Below are 18,144 nucleotides of genomic sequence, written 5' to 3'. Positions count from 1 at the left end.
CCAGTCAAATTAATCCATTGGTATATGAATGCTTACACCAGTAGTAGAAAAACTTTGGTCCTCTAGATGCCAACATCCATTAACTTTTGTCTGTAGGGGCTGAGGGTCCCGAGGGCTGAAAATGAAAAATCTGGAGAGCTAAAGGTTCTAGGCCCAAAACATCCATCATCCCTTGCTCTAGTTATGATGATTACAGATGACAGCCTGTATGGCCCAATACCTCTAAAGGGTGCCAGGTTTGGGGTTGCTGTCCTAGGTGCATTAAGTTGACTGTAGATACTACACTGGGCTCTTTCAATCCACAAGGGTTTGGTTCCGCATCCCAGTGGATGGAAAAATAGCCCAAATTAATCAGTGGGTGGGGACTTGAATCAGTGTGCCCATGAGCATTCACAGCCATTGGCTAATATGGGACAGGGCAGGGTGACCCATGGTTGCCTAGCCTGACAATATGGTGGGTTTACTGTAGTATGTTTTCAGGTGGATTCCCAAGAGCAATCTTGATGCTTTGTCAACATGCAATTATTATTTACAAACTGAAATACTTTTCATTTTTAACCATTAAAAATTCCTCTTCTAACAGTTTTTGAATGTCTGGCTTTAGGACATCAGTCATACATATCCAACTGCTACTTCAGTGTTAGCATTAAAAGTTTATAATTTCCCATTCTCCCATGTCTTATCTATATCTACATAAGTTTTCATCATCCTACACTCCTCCCTTTATTAATCGTGTTTACTACTTACTAATTACCTCAAACACTGTAAAAATTCACATCAGTTCCAGCCATGTAAAGAAACAACCATCTAGAGAACCAACCATGTAGAGATTCTATCTGAACTAAAGAGTCCAGACTCTTTTACTCACTTATTGTGGATGAAATTGTTTTTACCATTTTTTTAAAAAAAAGAAATATTATTTTCTGTGTAGATAAAGTTGTTTCCTACAAAAAACAAAAACAACACAAAATAAAAAACTGATGTAAATTTTGTGCAAGTTAGTCTTGAACTACAAATATCCTTCAAAAACTGCAGTTTTAAAGACTTTCTTGCAACAGGAAGAAAATTGCAAAAATGGCTCATTGTTTCTTTCAAGAACAAAATTAGTGAAGAATTACATCTCTAACGTAGAAATCCCCACCTGCCCAAATAAAAGTGATGCAGGAAAGAATTTGAAAAATCTACAGAAAACTTTCCTTGAAGAGGCATAATGATACACAAACCATCTCTACTCAACCTATCCCTCAAGAAGGTCAAGAAAGTGGACAGCTGAGCAAGCTATCCAAGCTCCACTGCCAAACCAGATCAAACAGATCCAAATCTACTTCTTAAAAATAAAACATTCATTTTGTAGAAGCGATGTGCTCCATCACTTCTATAATAATCCTGCTCCTTGTAAGTAAAAACTGCACAGATGACAGAACTTTTCCAGTGAGGCTCATCCATGTTCATATTATCTTGCTCAACTTTCTCACTTTTCTCACTGCAAATTTCTTTGTAAGTTAGCAACAAAAGTAGCGTTCCACAGGGTTTCACTTCACCAGTGTAGCTTTATCTCCTGATGAAGATGACAAGAATCCCCCTCTCTACTTTTTAGATAGAGGTTCAGATATTCTGTGAAGTTGTATGGACCTTTGGAGGGTTTTAAAAATGACTGAGATTCCCTTTCTCCTGCTACAAGCTGAAGACAAATGGCAGTCTGCAGAATGAGAAGCTGAAGGACCAATTGTATTAGATTTAGTAACTGAAAGCAACTGTAGAGAGTAGACACCAAAACCTTCCAAAATTGAACTTAAGAGACAAATAGCTTTGTGCTTTTATAAATTGTTCCCAGTCAGCTTATGACCAAGACAGATAGGTGGCAAAGAGTAAAGGATCTGATAAATTAAAGAATAAGAACAGCCCCCATGAATTAACACACTTGAGAAAATACTTAAAACTAGACCTGTTTGTTCAATCCAAAGTCACCGTATCACCATACTAAGGGGACAAACCTATGCTGTCACAGTAAACAGAGCTCAGGGGCTATGGCATCATTCATAGATAAATTCTGTACAAGTGACAGGTAAATGGACACATACCCCATGGAAAGATCCTATGATTAAGTCAAGAAGGCAAAGAGACAAACAATGCTGTCAAGCTTTTGTTATAGCAAGTAACCTTAGCTATAACAAAACCTTAGACTCAAAATACTGCAAGTTTGCATACCTCTCTAGATGTTTATGGACAGTATTTATTCAGGATATTTTTGTTCACTGATCTTACCACCACTATCTTTCTTCTTGCATCAGTTTGTAGTTAGTATGTGTTTGATCATCCTCCACTCTATAGTCTGCATTTCTCTCTCAGACCCACATTTGAAGAGCACGTTACAGACCCTCTCACCATGAGATGTTATACAACCTTTAGTATATGTAAATAAATCTACTTCATATATTTTTATGAAAAAGACTAAAGCCTGCTTGGACCCAGGGAGGGGGGGCTATTGGTGTGGGATTAGTTGTTGTTCACCTTCTGCTTGCAAATACTAATTATTCTGCTTGTGAGGTACACTACTATCTCTCACATTCCCCAACAGCTTTCCCCCCTTTGGTTAGTTTTGTATTGGCTGTCCCTTCCTAATTCAGTGTACCATTTAGATATTTCTATCGCCATCTTGGTGGGATCCAAAAACTGTGCAAAAAGCCTGTAGCCTATTAAACTAACAAAGATTAGAAGGCATTAGAGAACATCCTAACTTTTTCTTTTGCATTTGTAAGAACTGCTGACAAGAGATTTGGTTTCTGCATATATATTTTCTGTAATGCCATAGAGACTGTGTTGCAACAATTACAATGAATGATTCAGCTCTCATTCCAGCCACATTTTTTAAAAAGCCAAGCTTTAGGGCAAGAATTATGCATTTTAAAATCGCATCTGCCCTCCACATTTTTATTAGTGTAATTTCTTTGTAAATTAAGTAGTACATTTTACTTTTCAACAGCTTGTTATCGCAGGAAAAGAAGATGCTTTGGTATGGTTATGTTTATTGTATAGTATGTTATACTTGAAAGACACAATTGCCAATTTTGGCATTCAAACACTGGATCTACAATCGCCACTAATCAGCAGGGCAGATTTGCTTTATTTTTATGTTGTGACAAAGGAGAGGGAAAGGGAAGAAGCTACAATCCTGTGGGGGCCATAAAAACAGATCTCTAGAAAACTGCTCTGTACATAAGTACAGCAGACACACCTTTTGCAGCCCCCACCTTTCAACTGTTCAATGTTGCTTTCATTAAACGCAAGGCACTCAATTTTATACAAATAATGATTTTTAAAAAACAACCAAAGGTCAGTTTGTGTGCTCTAATCTTCACCACTGTATCACTTGTTCACTTTTTTAAAAATCCAGCCTATTTTTAGAAAGAATTAGACTCAAAATAAACACAATTCTCCGTATTGAATTATCTGTCTTGTGCAAGGCAAACGTCTACAATAGAATTTTACACTGACATGGCATTTTCTCCCTGCATGGCTCTTTGATAACAAAATGCAATTCATTTTAAATGCAAGGCCCTGACAAAGTAGGATTTCAGCAAGATTTCTCTCCCAACATATTCTATGAATGTTCATTTTTTACAAACACTCAGAAATTTACAACAGGTTCCCATTTTAACCCAAGGGCAGTTTTAAAAAATTCAAAAAGTGGATGGAATGCAGGTTTCACCATACTGCAGAACAAAGGCTGCATCTACACTGCAGAAATAATGCAGTTTGACACCACTTTAACAGCCATGGCCCAATGCTATAGAATTATGGGATTTGACATTCTGTGAGACATTTAGCCTTCTCTGTCAGACAATTCAAGCACCACCACAAAACTACAGATCTCAGGATTTTATAGGAGCCATGACAGTTAAAGTGGTGTGAAACTGCATTGTTTTGGCTGTGCAGGTGCAGCCTAAGATTATCTAAACACAAGGGAATTTAAGAAAAATAATATTTGTGTAACCCTTGACAGATGGTTTCTGATGTACCTATTTAGGCAAGGAGGAAGCGGAAGAGTAACACATCTAGAGGAAATGCACACACCCCTTATCTAGTTAGTTACAGAAGGCTTTACGAGCCAATGTACACTTTCAGTTTACAAAACAAAAGGGGGATGCTCAAGATCTCTTAATAGCTAAGGCAAAACTAATGTGATAATGTTTTTGAGTAGTCATTCTTCCTCAAAAAGTTGCTTCAGTAACATCTTGTAGAGATCAATATCAACCTATTCTAGCATTATTTGGATGAAATCAGTAATTGTAAGGAAAGCTGTGAGAAATTAGCCAATAGACTACAACTTGCCTTCTCTCCAAGCCTGATGTTAAGTTTTCTCCCTCTTGATACATCAGCAAAGTCAGTATATCAGTTTCCAGTTGAACATTATGCCCAATTTATGTATCCTTCACCATGTAGTGAAAAATCTTTGCCACTAATGCTTTAGAAGGGAGGCTGACAATAGTATGTTAACATCCTTCTATTAAAAAAATGAAGGCAATAGATTATGTTGTTCTTTTGGCTAAATGTGCTATTGTTGTATACATTGTGAATATTTTTGACAAGGTAGTATTCCAGTGGATAAAGTCCTATGCGTTTTGGGTCTACAATGTCAAGGAAATGCAACATGGGACATGCAGTTATAGAAATAAAATATGTATGTGAGAGTCAGAATGACTAAGCATGAACAATTAAGAAATCACACAGGTGTAAAGGATGATATAATTTAGAAGTCTTGGGAGCCAAGGACAAAATTATGGAATGTACATTGGTAACACCTGAGACTTGTTACATGTACAAGGTGATCAGATGATGTTCATGGGTTGGACTTGAGTATGGGATGAACAAAAGTCAACCAATCATCGTGAATGTACACACCCACTGGGTGGTAATTGTCTAGTGAGTGGTAACAAACATTTGCTATAATAATTGCCATTTTTGCTAATGTAACTTGTGGGTAGTTGTGGAGTATTGGTAGAGTGTAGAGATATTGTGGATTGTTGGGCATATAGAGATAGTAACTGTATATAGTAGAATAAAGTAGATCCTTTATCTAAGACTACTGAGTTGTGTTGGTGTCTTGAGTGAAGATAAAGAACCAGCAGAATCCTGATGGTGTTTGGAGACATCTGAAGAAGAAGAGTGAGAAGGCTTGGAGAAGTTTGTCAGGGTCTTCAGCCAATTCTCAGAAAACTCTGCTGCTTAGTTTGGGAGAAAGCAATAACCACTGACCAAAGCTGGTCAGCTCAGCTTCATTAACAAGGTGGTGAGTTACAGCCTGAGGTGAAGAGCAACAACTCCCATCATCCCTGACATACAATACCTTAAGTATTACTTCCACCTAGGAGTTCAGTTAATCTTTAAAGGTAGGCTATTACATTTGTGTTTCACCAACTGAAATAGAGCATAGAAATATAATATTGTGGATTAACACTTCTGAAAGTACTGTACATTCTTAACACAGAATGGATTTTCATTTTTTCTAGTGAAACATAAATGGAAACCTACGTAAACCAGGGGGTGGGGGCTCTAGTGAAATATTTTATGTTTTGGAATTAGTGAAACTAACTTCTGAAAGTTTGAAATCATAGGAAAAATTTCCCCCTCTCAGGTTCTTTTTAAATTGAGTTTTTGTGAAATATATTGAAAGATGTAGTATGAACATGCTTTGGAGACTGAACATTACTTTATTATTTTAGGAACATAAACTACATTATGTGTATTTTGGTTAGGCTTAAAATCATTATGTTTGATATGCTAAAAGTAGATTTTATTCAGAAAAATAATTACAAATCAAACTGATTTTTATAGGATTTTTTTTTTGTTACAAATGGAGTTACCACATCCTGAAATGTAATGAAACTCTTTGTTTTGACAGTTTATTATGATCAGACCAAAAAAATACAAAGGAAAACATCAGCACTATTATACAAAGAAAACATAGTTTTGTTTAGTTCTCTGTAGTGCCAAGCAAACTATAAATAACCCATTCCCATAAAAAGAACTGAGAAATGGAAACCAAGTTCAGAATTTGCAGTGATTCGAGAAACTGTTCAGGGACCATCACGAAACTTGCCTGCTACATAGTTTTTAGAAACAATGTTGGGTGTGGGGGTGTAAGTACATAAACACCTTCTTATGTATTTTATTAATAATTCTAAAGAAAATATTCCATGTTCATTTCCCCCATTTTTTCCCAAGGAAAAAAAGTTTGCAGAAAAAAAGAGGAATACATTTTTACCCTGAATTTTTGTTCTGTCCTCCACTCCAGGCTGTTACATCTCCATTTTTAACATTAAGTTTTACTAATTCAAAATTCCAAGAATGATGACGCATAAAGATCTGCTTAGATGACAGTCGACGTAATTCTTCTGAAAATAATAATTCCTGTGCGTACATTTGATATATATGACATTCAAATCGAAGATCTATTTCCTCACATGGTGGGTGCTGCCATCTTTTGGAAAATAGCATACAGGGGAAGGCTTCACTGTTCATAAATAACACATTACTGAAGAGCTCCTTATTTTCAACACTGAATTAAGCTTTATATCCAAACATGCTGCTAGGCCAGTTCTTAAAACTGCAAGTGTTTTGAATCTTTATTTCTATACTTTATTTTGTTAATTATAAAATTTAAAAATAAAAATTTGGGGAGCTGTTTTCACACACACCCCCGCCCCACATTTCTGGCCAAAACTGAGATGTGTGTATTTAGGTAGCATGACATAGGCAGCACAGGGCATATATAGGATATGTTCACTGTTTCCTTGTACAAAATTAAGGTCTTTATGTTTTTTTAATTTCACAAATATACCAAAATAATACTGTTTAAGAGGTTAATAACTATGTAATAAATGAAGCATCTGTCCCTTCAGCAGTAAAATACATTTGGGACTGATATATAAATAAGTACTGCATACATTTCAAGTTTCCCCCAAATCTCCTGCCTTTTCTGAAACAAAACACAGAAAGCCGCTCTTTTTAAAAACGACTCCAAAATTTCCAGAAATTTTACATCTGTAATCTCAGCTCAACAATAGTCCCGATCTATATGTGGGCGGGTTACAGACCGCCATTTGGGACATCCTTAGGACGTCCCAGTTTAAAAAAGGGGCGTCTCTTCTAGACGCCCCTACTCCTGTTATGGACTCTGTCCATAACAAATGGCGGCGGCCGTTCCACACGGCTGCAGCCATTTTGACGTCTTGGATGCCTAGCATCCAGATGTGTCGCGGCGGAAGTGATGCCGCAAAAGCGCGACTTGCACTTTACGGCGCCACTTCCGGGGCCCAGGAAGGAGCGCGATTTCCGCACTCCTTCCTTGTAGCATCCGGGAGTCCTGCAGTTTAGAAGCTGTGGCTCCCGGACGCTGCAAGCGGCGCCAGCAGCAGACCGCCGCAATTTGGCGGTCTGTAACACGCCATAGCTGCTCAAATTAATGCTTCTGGAGAAAGCAGGAATGGATTCTTTTCTGAAAGCGCTAGGATCTCAAACCTAATGGGGAAAACACATACCTGGACTGACACCTCTTCATTAGCTCTATATGGATGTCTGTCTGCTGGGCAAATGTTCTGCACCTGGATCATAGTAATGGATCTCGACATTCTAGTTTTTAAAAAAGCAGTGTGTGCACATCCAAAGTCTGCCCACACCTCCCGTAATAGTTCACAGATATACAGAGACATATAGGAATTAAAAAATATTATCCAGCATCCACAACACTGCTTTTGCCTATAATCTGTAGCTATAGTTCCCTGTCATACCAACTTATAGTTAGGTTGGTCATAGGAAATGACTATTTAATGGTAGCAGTAGCACTGAAAAATGGAGGGGCTTCCTGTACCACAACCTTTCATGGTTGTGTGGTAGGAGGAATTCCAGAAGTTGTTGCTTGTCTCACAACCAGGTAACAAGCAATACCTGCTGAAATTCCTTCTTCTATCAATGCCAGCATTGAAAGTACAGCAGTCCACTCCATTTTTCACTCTGGCAACCCTAGCTATACAGCTGGTATAACTATGCATCCTGCATTTCTCATCTGGAAACAGAATCATTGGGCCATCCAGGCTGCTAAAATAGATGTGGTTGAAGATATGAAGCAACACATAAAAGGTTAAGGAGAGGAACTGTTTTGCAAATAATTCCCAAGCAACTACAGGTTGAGTCTTCCTTATCCAAACTGCATGGGGCCAAAAGTGATTTCAGATTTTTATTTTGTTTTATTTTATTTTTGCATTTCAGAATACCTGTATTTGCATATAAGTACATATTGAATTATCTTGGAGATGGGAACCAAGTCCAAACACAAAATTCGTTTATGAATTTATTCATTCTACACACAGCTTAAAAATACTTTCATATAACATTTTCAATAGTTGTGTGTGAAACAAAGTTCATGTACAATGAAATATCAGAAAACAAAGGTGTTACTCCCTCAGCCACCTATGAAGAAATTTTGGTTTTTCATTTCAGAATTCCGGATAAGAAGACTCAACCTGTACTTCTCACCCCAGCTGAATAAACAAGTGGTAGCACAACTAAATTAATAAACAAGTTTTATTAGTCTTCATCAGTAACAAAATTAACTAAGAAATGTTTAGAGCACAGAGAGAGAAAGCAGTGGCAGTAACTGACTTATTTGAAAAAGCAGATTGTTAAAATTTCTGTTAGATATTTAAGAGCTCACATTTTAGCTATAAACCATCACTTTGTCAACACTCTGCAATTCTGGAATTCATATACAGTAGTTACAAAATAAATCAATGCACACCACAAAATGGGGTTTAGCACCACACAGTTTAGGAAAAATAATAGTTTCCCAAGACAATTTTGCATACGAAAATTGCTCATTTAATTTCAAAAGGCAGAGGGGAGGGGAATGTTTCCATGTAACAACAGTAGAGAGCTTTAATTGCTTTAAATAACAAACTGCTGTTTCAGCTAACAAACTTATAATTTACTCTCTGATAGCAAAGCAAGCTTGAGTTCTGCATGAAAGCACACTGCATTAACTTCTTTTTCAGCAAAACATTTCCCCCCCTCTGCACAGGTTTGATTTGTCAGATAGGTAAATCCTAACTTTCCAAAACATAAAATAAATGCTGGTAGAACCTGTGGTCCAAAAAAAGCACCCACTCAAATGTTTTAGGATTACCAGTTGTAGTATTCAGAAGGCAGCTATAATGATAATCTTTTATATAGTGCAGTTCAAGTGTTCAAGGCATTTCATAACCTTATCTCAAGAATCTTAATAGGAGCAATATAAAGAAGGCCAGAATCGTTATCTTCATGTTGCCTCAAATATCTGTTGGCTTGAAGAATTGTAGCATGAGTGGGGTCTCTGAGAAACTTCATAGCAGATGTGGGGTTTGAAATTAAGTTTCTCATGCAGTCTCTGTTCTACACCAGACTTGACTGTGGAAAGCAGACAGAGTTGGACCAGCATAGTGACAGCCAATTTAATTGAAGGCTGGAGATGATAAATGGAGCAGCTAGTGACAAGAAGAGTTAGATAGGGATGGTTAGGGATGGTGTTTGAGAGCCCTGAGGGGTGAAGAGCCTTAGTGGCTAGGTTATGCTGCAAAGATTGGCAGTTGAAAAGGATTTGAGGGATGCAAGATAGGGACGGTTAGAACTGGAGTCCAGAGGTGAGGGACTCCCAATGTGTACAGAACTCTAAGGGGATTATCACACGAGAGGCTTACCGTCACTAAAACATTGCAAAAACATTCCTAAAGCGCGAAGATGTGATAGTTGGTTGCACTTGTAAATCGTCATTGATGTGTCCTCTCAGTGTCTCCTGTCATTAAGTGCTTGTGGAGCAACCATTTCTTCAATAATGGAAGTTCCCGTTATTGAAGAAATGGCTGCTCCACGATGCTTTAATCGTCCCTCTCCTCTCCTGTGCTAAGAGTCCGGAGGTTGCACCAAAGCCACACCCCATTCCTAAGCAATGGAGTGCAGCTTTGGTGCAGCTTCCGGATTCTTAGAACCCATGCATCATTTAAACAGCATACCTCCAAAGAGACCCGAAGCAGCTTTATTTTGGCAGTCTGTAACAGGCCTTTGTGTGGAATATATTATACAATTTGTTGTATTACTGATAATATGCATATGCATATACATAAACTGTAGGCCTTATAGAACAAGCTTTTCTTTCCAGAAGAAGAGGAAAGCCCTTAAAGAAATAAAGCTGGATGGGTCTGACCAGTTCTTCAAGTGAACCTGGCAGCAAGCCAAATTCTGTGACTGAAGCAGAAACGTTGAAGCAAAACAAACACATCTGCAAATATCTTTATTTAGCTTGCACTTCTATACCAATTAAAATATGACAGGTCTGCTGAGTTTAGAACTGCTTACCTGAAGGTAAGCTGACAGACAAAAATCACAAAATGTGCAAGTTTACTGACGAGCCTCTTTGAACCAACTATTTGTGTTTCCTGTGAGTTACCTCCTCACCGGACTGAGGCCCTGAGCTACCAATACCAGCAGGAACCACCACCTAGTTGGAGTGTGGTATTTCTCTGGGCTGAGAAAACATAAATGTGCGTGACAACCAACACCAACAGGAACAGGGCCAAAAGCAGTTGTCCATTTGAAGTAGTGTGGTCCTTCTCCACTGCTCAGCTGAATGGAAGACGACTTCTTGGATTTTAGCATCTGCTCATTGGAATAGGTTTTTATCTTTTTAATAGCCAAGGATAGAGTACTGGCTGCTGACCACAAGGAACACGTGTTTTCCTTGTGGGGTGGGGAGTGGAAATGATGGGACTTATGAAGCAGCTATTTTCAGAGCAGAGCAGAGCAGAGGAAGATGCAGACATGCCTCAGTGAACAAAGGCTCAAAAGGTTCATCTACACCAGCCAGAATACTCCAGGTTGCTCCTGGAGTATTCTTTCACCAGATCTGTCCCAATTCCCCCGCATTACCTCCACCCTCTGCAACACTGCCAGGTGGCTATCTACACACGTATTCCACTGTTCCACCTGGGTAGACATGGACAGAGAAACTCCTTGCTACTAAACCTTGTTATATTGTACCAACCCTTTTTTCCTCTTTGTCCTCTGTCTAGCTGAAAGACTTTTTATCAGCATTAGCACTGAGAGGGTGGTGAGGACTGGAGACACACAGTGGCATCCTTAGGGTTGGTGTTACCTGGTGCTCATGGGGGGGCAGGACTTATGGGGGCCGGACTTCTGCTGTGCAACTTCCAGGGTGCACAGAAGAATGAGTGTACGGCCTGAGATGCCACATGCACCCCCAGGAAGCAGCCCCAGGCTCCAACAAAAACTGCAGAAGCCCAGTGAAACCTGAGAAAAGGGTGGGGAGCAACCATGGGGCTCCAGGGAGGGCTGTAGAAGCCCTGCATGGCTGCAGGGAGCCCTGCAGGGGGTGGGGAACCAGCCGGATGTCACACCCCTTCTCAGGTGTTACCCAGTGTGGTCTGCACCCCCCACACCACCACCACTCCGTATAACTACCGGAAACACATAGGTGTTTAATTGCCAGATTGCATCAGCATATCTGCAGCAAAAAGTGCACTATAGCTTGAGCTGGGAATGAGTGGATTACTTCTCAGCCAATCCTACTACAGGGCTCCCCCGGGTTACGAAATTAATTTGTTCCGCGGCGCCATTCGTAACCCGAAAAGCATTCGCAAGCCGAAGCCCCATAGGCGCTAATAGCGAAAGCCGCGATTTGGTGCGAAAAAGCGCCGAAAAGCACCAAAATTTTTTTCGTAACCCGAAATAACCTTCGTAACCCTGAACAGTTTTTTTTAATGGATTTTTTTCGTAACCCGGAAATTTCGTAACGCGGCGCATTCGTATCCCGGGGTACCAGTGTATAGTTTTCTCTGCCTGCCTCCAACAGGGAAAGCAATAGCACATTGTCCAGAATCCCTTAGAGAGCATGAGTAAATAGCAAATCAGAAAGAAAAGTGAACAAGCCTGACTTACCAGCCACCCCCAGCATGTTAACAAAAAACATAATTCTATGGGTATGGCCGTGGACAGAAATCATAAGAAAAGTGGAGGCTGGTAAAGAAAAAATAATTCCAGAATACATTGCGGAAGAAGCTTTCAAGAAATCTGCAGAAGGTTTAAAATGTTTTTGGTTATTTATACAAGGCTTATCTGACCTGGTTGTTTCATTCCCTTTCACATTTACACACTTTTAGTTTTGAACAAAAACTTTGGTGAAATATATTTTGTGGCAGAGGAACCTGTGCCTATTCTTTCCATATTATTGGTATTTCTGGTACTAAATTATCAGTTAAAATAAAGTTCAGGAACTCATCTACAGTACTTTGTTAACTGAGTTATACCTGTACATGAAGGAGAGAAAGATATGTTACCCTGGGAAAGGTACCCAAAATAAGAAGTTGGTTGTATTCAAACTGACTCTTGGTTCAAATAGCCTGCCCACCATGGTGTCAGTTCTCCTGGACTGAAAATGTTGTTAGTGAATCTCATATCAGTGAACAGAGAAAAAAGAAAGGAGATCCTAGATCTGAATCCTGATGAGAATACTGGCATGGCTTGTATCACAGAGACCCAGTGAAATGATGCTGTCAGAGGAATGGGGAATCTCTCTCAGTTTTGCTCAGGATTTACTGTCTGTAAAAAAATGCAGTTTTCTATAAAGAAACATTTCTTTGCAGAAATGTTTTCTGCCTACAAAATGTTGTGTTGTGCACAAAAACTGCCATTTCTGTGCAAAACAAAACAAAACAACACAAAGCAAGCCATATTTATTTCTTGCACAAAGTCCTCACCTTCTTGCCCATCTGGCAATTTATTTAATTTCTACCCCACTTTTCTCCCCACATGGCACCCAAAACAGCTTACAAAGATTTAAGACTAAAATTCAAACAAAAATGTTGCAAATGCTAAAAAAAAGTGAAAACAATTTTATTTTAAAAGCACACAGTTAAAAACAGCTTGTAATACATTTAAAATACAACAAAAAAAGATAAAGGCACATCACAACACTTTCAAGCACCCTTCTGTCACACGATTTTAAAATTAAAGTCTCCTATCTAAATAAAAGGTTGTTTGCCTGCCTGCGATTTCACATGAAGCTTATCCCATCGTGCACAGGCTGAATTCCTGTTTCCTGCTCTGCATTATGACTGACCTGAAGCACCTCTCCTTGTATGGATACTTTCAATTTGTTGATATTAATTCAGTCCATTATTGACAACAGACACTTGTTTAGTAATGAAACAGCTTCCTTTGAATTAGATGGAAAGGAAAATTACAGTTGGTTGGCTGACACCAAGCCAACAAGAAAAGGGGTTCTCCTAGTGTGCTATAACAGCTTTATCCTAAATGGATATGCTTCAAATAGTTTTACTTCTGAAGAAACTTTAATGCCATTTTAATCTATATGTGTTTTATTTGTATTTGCTTTGTATTTGTATTTATTTGTTTTCAGTGTTTCTGCAGTGCAGCGGGTGTAAATGCCGCACCGCCGAATTGCCATGAAGCCGGAGCATGTGTGGTCAGCCATGCGGCTTCCTTGCGGCCTATGCGTAGCAATGGAGCATGCGGCATCTAAACGCCACACTCAGATGCAACTCTCAAAGGGACAGTCTATTTCACCCCTTATTCAGTAGAATGTATGAACTCTTCATGTTCTTCTAGCACTATACCACAGTTCTGCTTGTGCATGTGAGTTAGGTGATTCTGCTTTGCCACTGGACAAAAATCCACTGGAAACTCCATTCAGACTTTGACCTTAATTAAAGTATATATGAAGTACTGTATAACCACTGAATCAATTGTCAAATGCTAAATCAACACTTTAGCAAACCTCACTGATTCAGTCTACTCTACATAGTTTAGACTAGAAAATGGATTTAGGCCACTGATTTGACAGACCTAACCCCAATTTTATTTTTCAGTTTTTCCCCACAGCAACTGTTCCTAGTGAGTTCCCACGTGCACTCATTAAGATAATAGCCCATCATACTTGAATCTGTTTATTAATAAATCATTTAAACTTGATCAATCAAACGCCTTTTACTGATTTAAATGCATTTTTAATATCTGAATATTCCCCAAACTTCACAGATGTCTTTAAGGTGAAAGATAGTGTCAGTATAAATCAATTAAAGATATTATGCATTGTTAGAAGGAAATCAATTTTTATGTATTTACTTTTCTTTGTCTCCTACGGAAACAACATACAACAAAAGTAACTTCAAACAGAGCTTCTCCAATTAAAATTTGCCCTCATTGGTAGAACTGCCCCTGATTAATCATCTACATCTTTAGAAGATTAATCTACCAATTAAAGCTGAAGCCCTAATTGTATCCTATATTTCTTAACAAATAGTCTGGATAGTTTTGTCTCATCACTTTTTTCTTCCAATTAGTGTTTAGCTACTGGATGGCATCCAAATTATTAGTCCAGGTCATAAAGCTTTAAGTAATATTTAGAAGTAACTGTGCTGTGAAATACAGTAGTTATACCTGCAGGAATTATTAGCACATTTTGAACTTTCCTTCACAAAATATCTGAGATCTATAGAAAACCAAACACATGAGGATTTTTTTTTCCTTTTTAGAAGATTAACAAATCACAGAAACATTTATTTTACAAGCCTGATCTTACAAATCTACGACTACATGAAAGGATAAATATCCCTTATTTGAAATGTTTGGGAACCAGAAATATTTCTGATTTTGAAATGTGTGTGTGTGTGTGTGTGTGTGTGTGTGTAATCTTGGCAATGGGACCCAAGTCTAAACACAAAAAAATCATTTATACTTCATATACACCTTATGTACATAGCCTTAATGTAATTTTATACATTTTAAAATAATTTTGTGCATGAAATAGTTTGCATGCACAGATCCATGCCACCTATGAACATTTTTTTTGGAGCATTTGGATTTTTGGATTAGGGATGGTAACCTGCGTTAGTGAACAGACAGCACCAAACAATACAAGTAGATAAAATCCAGAACTTCTAAAAGTAATGTTTTAGGACTATAACATCTGAGAGGAGGGTTCTGGGCATTGTAAGCCATGCTGTCTGGAGGTTTCTGGGAGATGTTGCCTGAAAGAATAACTAATCCAAGCTCTGGATAAAATCCCCAAGCAATTGAAAATAGTGGACACCAGCAAGGTAAAATCATTTGTCATCTGTCTGCACCCCTGGTGGGCAGTACCATGCTGGATTACTTCTGCAGTGTATTTTAGTTATAATGTAGCTATCCTGTCATTATTTGGGGAAGGGGTTATTACAAGGAATTCTTTATATGTAAGTTGTTATTTCCAACTCTGTTTCATATTCAGTGGTTGTTATCACCCTCTTTTATCCACAGTATGCTGAAACTGGAAATTACATGATGTCACTTCTGGCTTCATTTTCACCCTCATTTCTTTCTTTTTTGTGTGCTTTAGCATTTCTGGGAAAGTCAGTGGCTTAGTGGGAACAAAAACTATGGTGTTGTACAGTTTTTAAAGCCTTTTTCAAAAATGTTTTGGGGTGAAAAATCATCCAGATTTTTTTTTAAGTGACAGGAGTCTGGGGACATGGAAGACATTCCAAGGGGCTTGCCTCACAAGCAGGAGCATTACACACAACAAAAGATAGCTGCCACCATCAGGTACTGGGATTAAAGGACATTTGGGAAAATAATGCATTTTTATAGGCAATGACGATGTCATTCTTTTTAGCAGCGTTCTTGGCAAGAACACCAGATTAGATTAATTGCTGTTCTGGTCTACAAGGGCAATTATGAAGTTCTTCTACAAGTTCACAGTGGTTTTTATTGAGAGGTTCCTTCTGATTGAAACTGGCAAAATATTTCAAGGATCATTTCTAGTGGACATCTGTTATTTTGTGCTAAACTTCTTGACTGAAGTCCAGTTTCCCCAACATCCTAGCTGGTTTATAGGGAAACTCAAAAGAGAATCCAATAGTTCTCTCAGGGGAGCTTCTTGCTGTTTGCGTGAGAAATTAATGCTATGGTCCTATAGCTGCCAGAGTCTTTTGTGACTCCTTTTTTGTGGATGGAGACAAATATTAACTTCTCCTGTCTGTTGGTCACAATTTTGTTTCCCATTATTTGTTAGGATATTTTAGTTAACACTTGAGTTGACTCTGTCTGTGTGGATTATAAGAGTTCAATTGGAATATTATCTGTTCCTGGTGATGTGTTCTTTTCAACTTCTCTTAGTGAAGCTTCCACCTTGCTCTTTAAATTTTGGGGTTCAGCTTTGTATGGTTCTTCATTCCATGTGTCTTTCATTTTATCATCTCTTTTATAAAGCACTTCTGTGTATTGCTTCCATTGTCTTTTTATTTCTTCTTGATTGTGTAGTATGTTCTTCTGATTGTAGAGCATCACCACTTTTGGTTTGCACTTCCCTTCGAATTCCCGGATCCTATGGAAGAGATCTCTTTTTCTTCCTTTTTTGTTGTCATTTTCTATTTCTTTGCACTGATTATTATAGTAGTTTTCATTATTCTTGTGCACTAGTCACTGGACAGTTGTGTTCATGGTTCTGATTTTATTCCTATCTCTCTTTACTTTTGCTTTCTCATGCTACCCATTAATAGCATTATAATGTCACTGTATTGGCAGGTTAAAACCTTCTTATATAAGCAGACTTTTAAAAACAATGTTGTTAAAGGACTAGGGTGTTATACCATTTTAAGTGTTTTACAATTTTCTTTTTAACTGTATTTTTTAAATAAGTAATCTATTTTAATATTCTAACAATTTAATTCTGTTTTAATGTATCACTTTTCTATGTTTTTAATTGTATTGTTTCTAAGGCCCGATACACATGGGCATGAAGTGGTGTACTGCCACCAATTCTAGGGTTCTGGACTGTGCGGCAACCGCACGGTCCAGGACCCTAGAACATGTGGACACCATCATCATGGTGGCCTCTGCCATGTTGACATGTGCAACACACAGTGTCCGCATGTCCGTGACACGAATGTCTCAGGAAGAAGCTGCTCTAGGCAGCTTTTTCCTGCCAGTGGATTGTTGGTGCGGCACCTACACGGCCCTGCCAACAATCCTGAGGAGAAAGGGGCCGCCCCTTTCTCCTCTGTAGGGCTGGGGTTTCCAAGGGCATGAAGCCCCAAGGACACCCCTTTTCCAGGCCACGGATTGGGGCCGTAGGGCTACCAGTGAGGTTGCCCTCACCCTTTGGGGCAGTCTGTACCAGGGCTAAATGCTGTGAAACTGCTCTGAGTCCTAGTTCTGGGGAAAGAGCGGGATACAAATTGATGATGATGCTGATGATGATATTTTAAATTCAGTAAGCTGTTGATGCAGTAAATGAGTTGGGTTTCTGAGACATGTCTGTGACTCTGGACCAAAATGCTGAGGCCAAAATATGGTTGGCTGCAGTGAACTGCCTTGCTGAAACACCTCAACTGGTTATTAAACCCATTTTCAGGCACAGTCCAAAGTACAGTCACCCCTCTATATCCATGGATTCTTTATCCACAGATTTAACTATCCATAACTTGAAAACATTCCAAAAATATATATATATTTTTAAAAAACTTTAATTTTGCTATTTTATATAAGGGACACAATTCTATTATGCATTCACAGATTTTTGGTATCCATTGGGGGTGCTGGAACCAAACTCAAGTGGATACAAAGGCCCACTGTATTGGTCATAACCTATAAAAACTTAAACCGCTTGGTTCCAGACTATGAAACACTGTTTCTTCCTTTACAACCTACCTATAGCTTAAGTCCCACCACCATCACAGGTATGGCGAGTGAGGAAATGGGGAGAACCTTCTTAGTGTTTGGCATCACACTATGGAACTCCCTTCCATAGGAGGCTATGTTGACCCCTCTCTGATCTCTTTTTGATTGGAGGAATAGGCCTTTGTATTTAAACAGGTTTTCAACTGGGAGTGGCAGAAAGGTTTTTTAATGGCATGTTTTATACCTTTATCTTACATTTTGTATATATTTTAAAATTACTTGGAATATTTTAATGCACCTGTCTACTTTTTTAAAAAAAATTGTAGCATATATTGTTTTAAATGTATTTTACTACAAATCTACACTGTATCATCCTTGGTTCTCACAATGGGAGAAAGACATTTTATTTATTAATTAAAC

General features: G+C 38.5%; 1 protein-coding gene across 1 annotated transcript in view; it reads right to left on the bottom strand.

Annotated features, from left to right (window-relative positions):
* TUSC3 (tumor suppressor candidate 3) overlaps nt 1–18,144 on the bottom strand; it is a 165,644-nt gene that overhangs the window by 115,889 nt on the left and 31,611 nt on the right. The window lies entirely within an intron of this gene.

The sequence above is a fragment of the Sceloporus undulatus genome, chromosome 5 (genome assembly GCF_019175285.1).
Source record: "Sceloporus undulatus isolate JIND9_A2432 ecotype Alabama chromosome 5, SceUnd_v1.1, whole genome shotgun sequence".
Classification (NCBI taxonomy): Eukaryota; Metazoa; Chordata; class Lepidosauria; order Squamata; family Phrynosomatidae; genus Sceloporus; species Sceloporus undulatus.
Note: the sequence above shows the minus strand (reverse complement) of the source record. Positions and strands in the feature narration are given on the sequence as shown.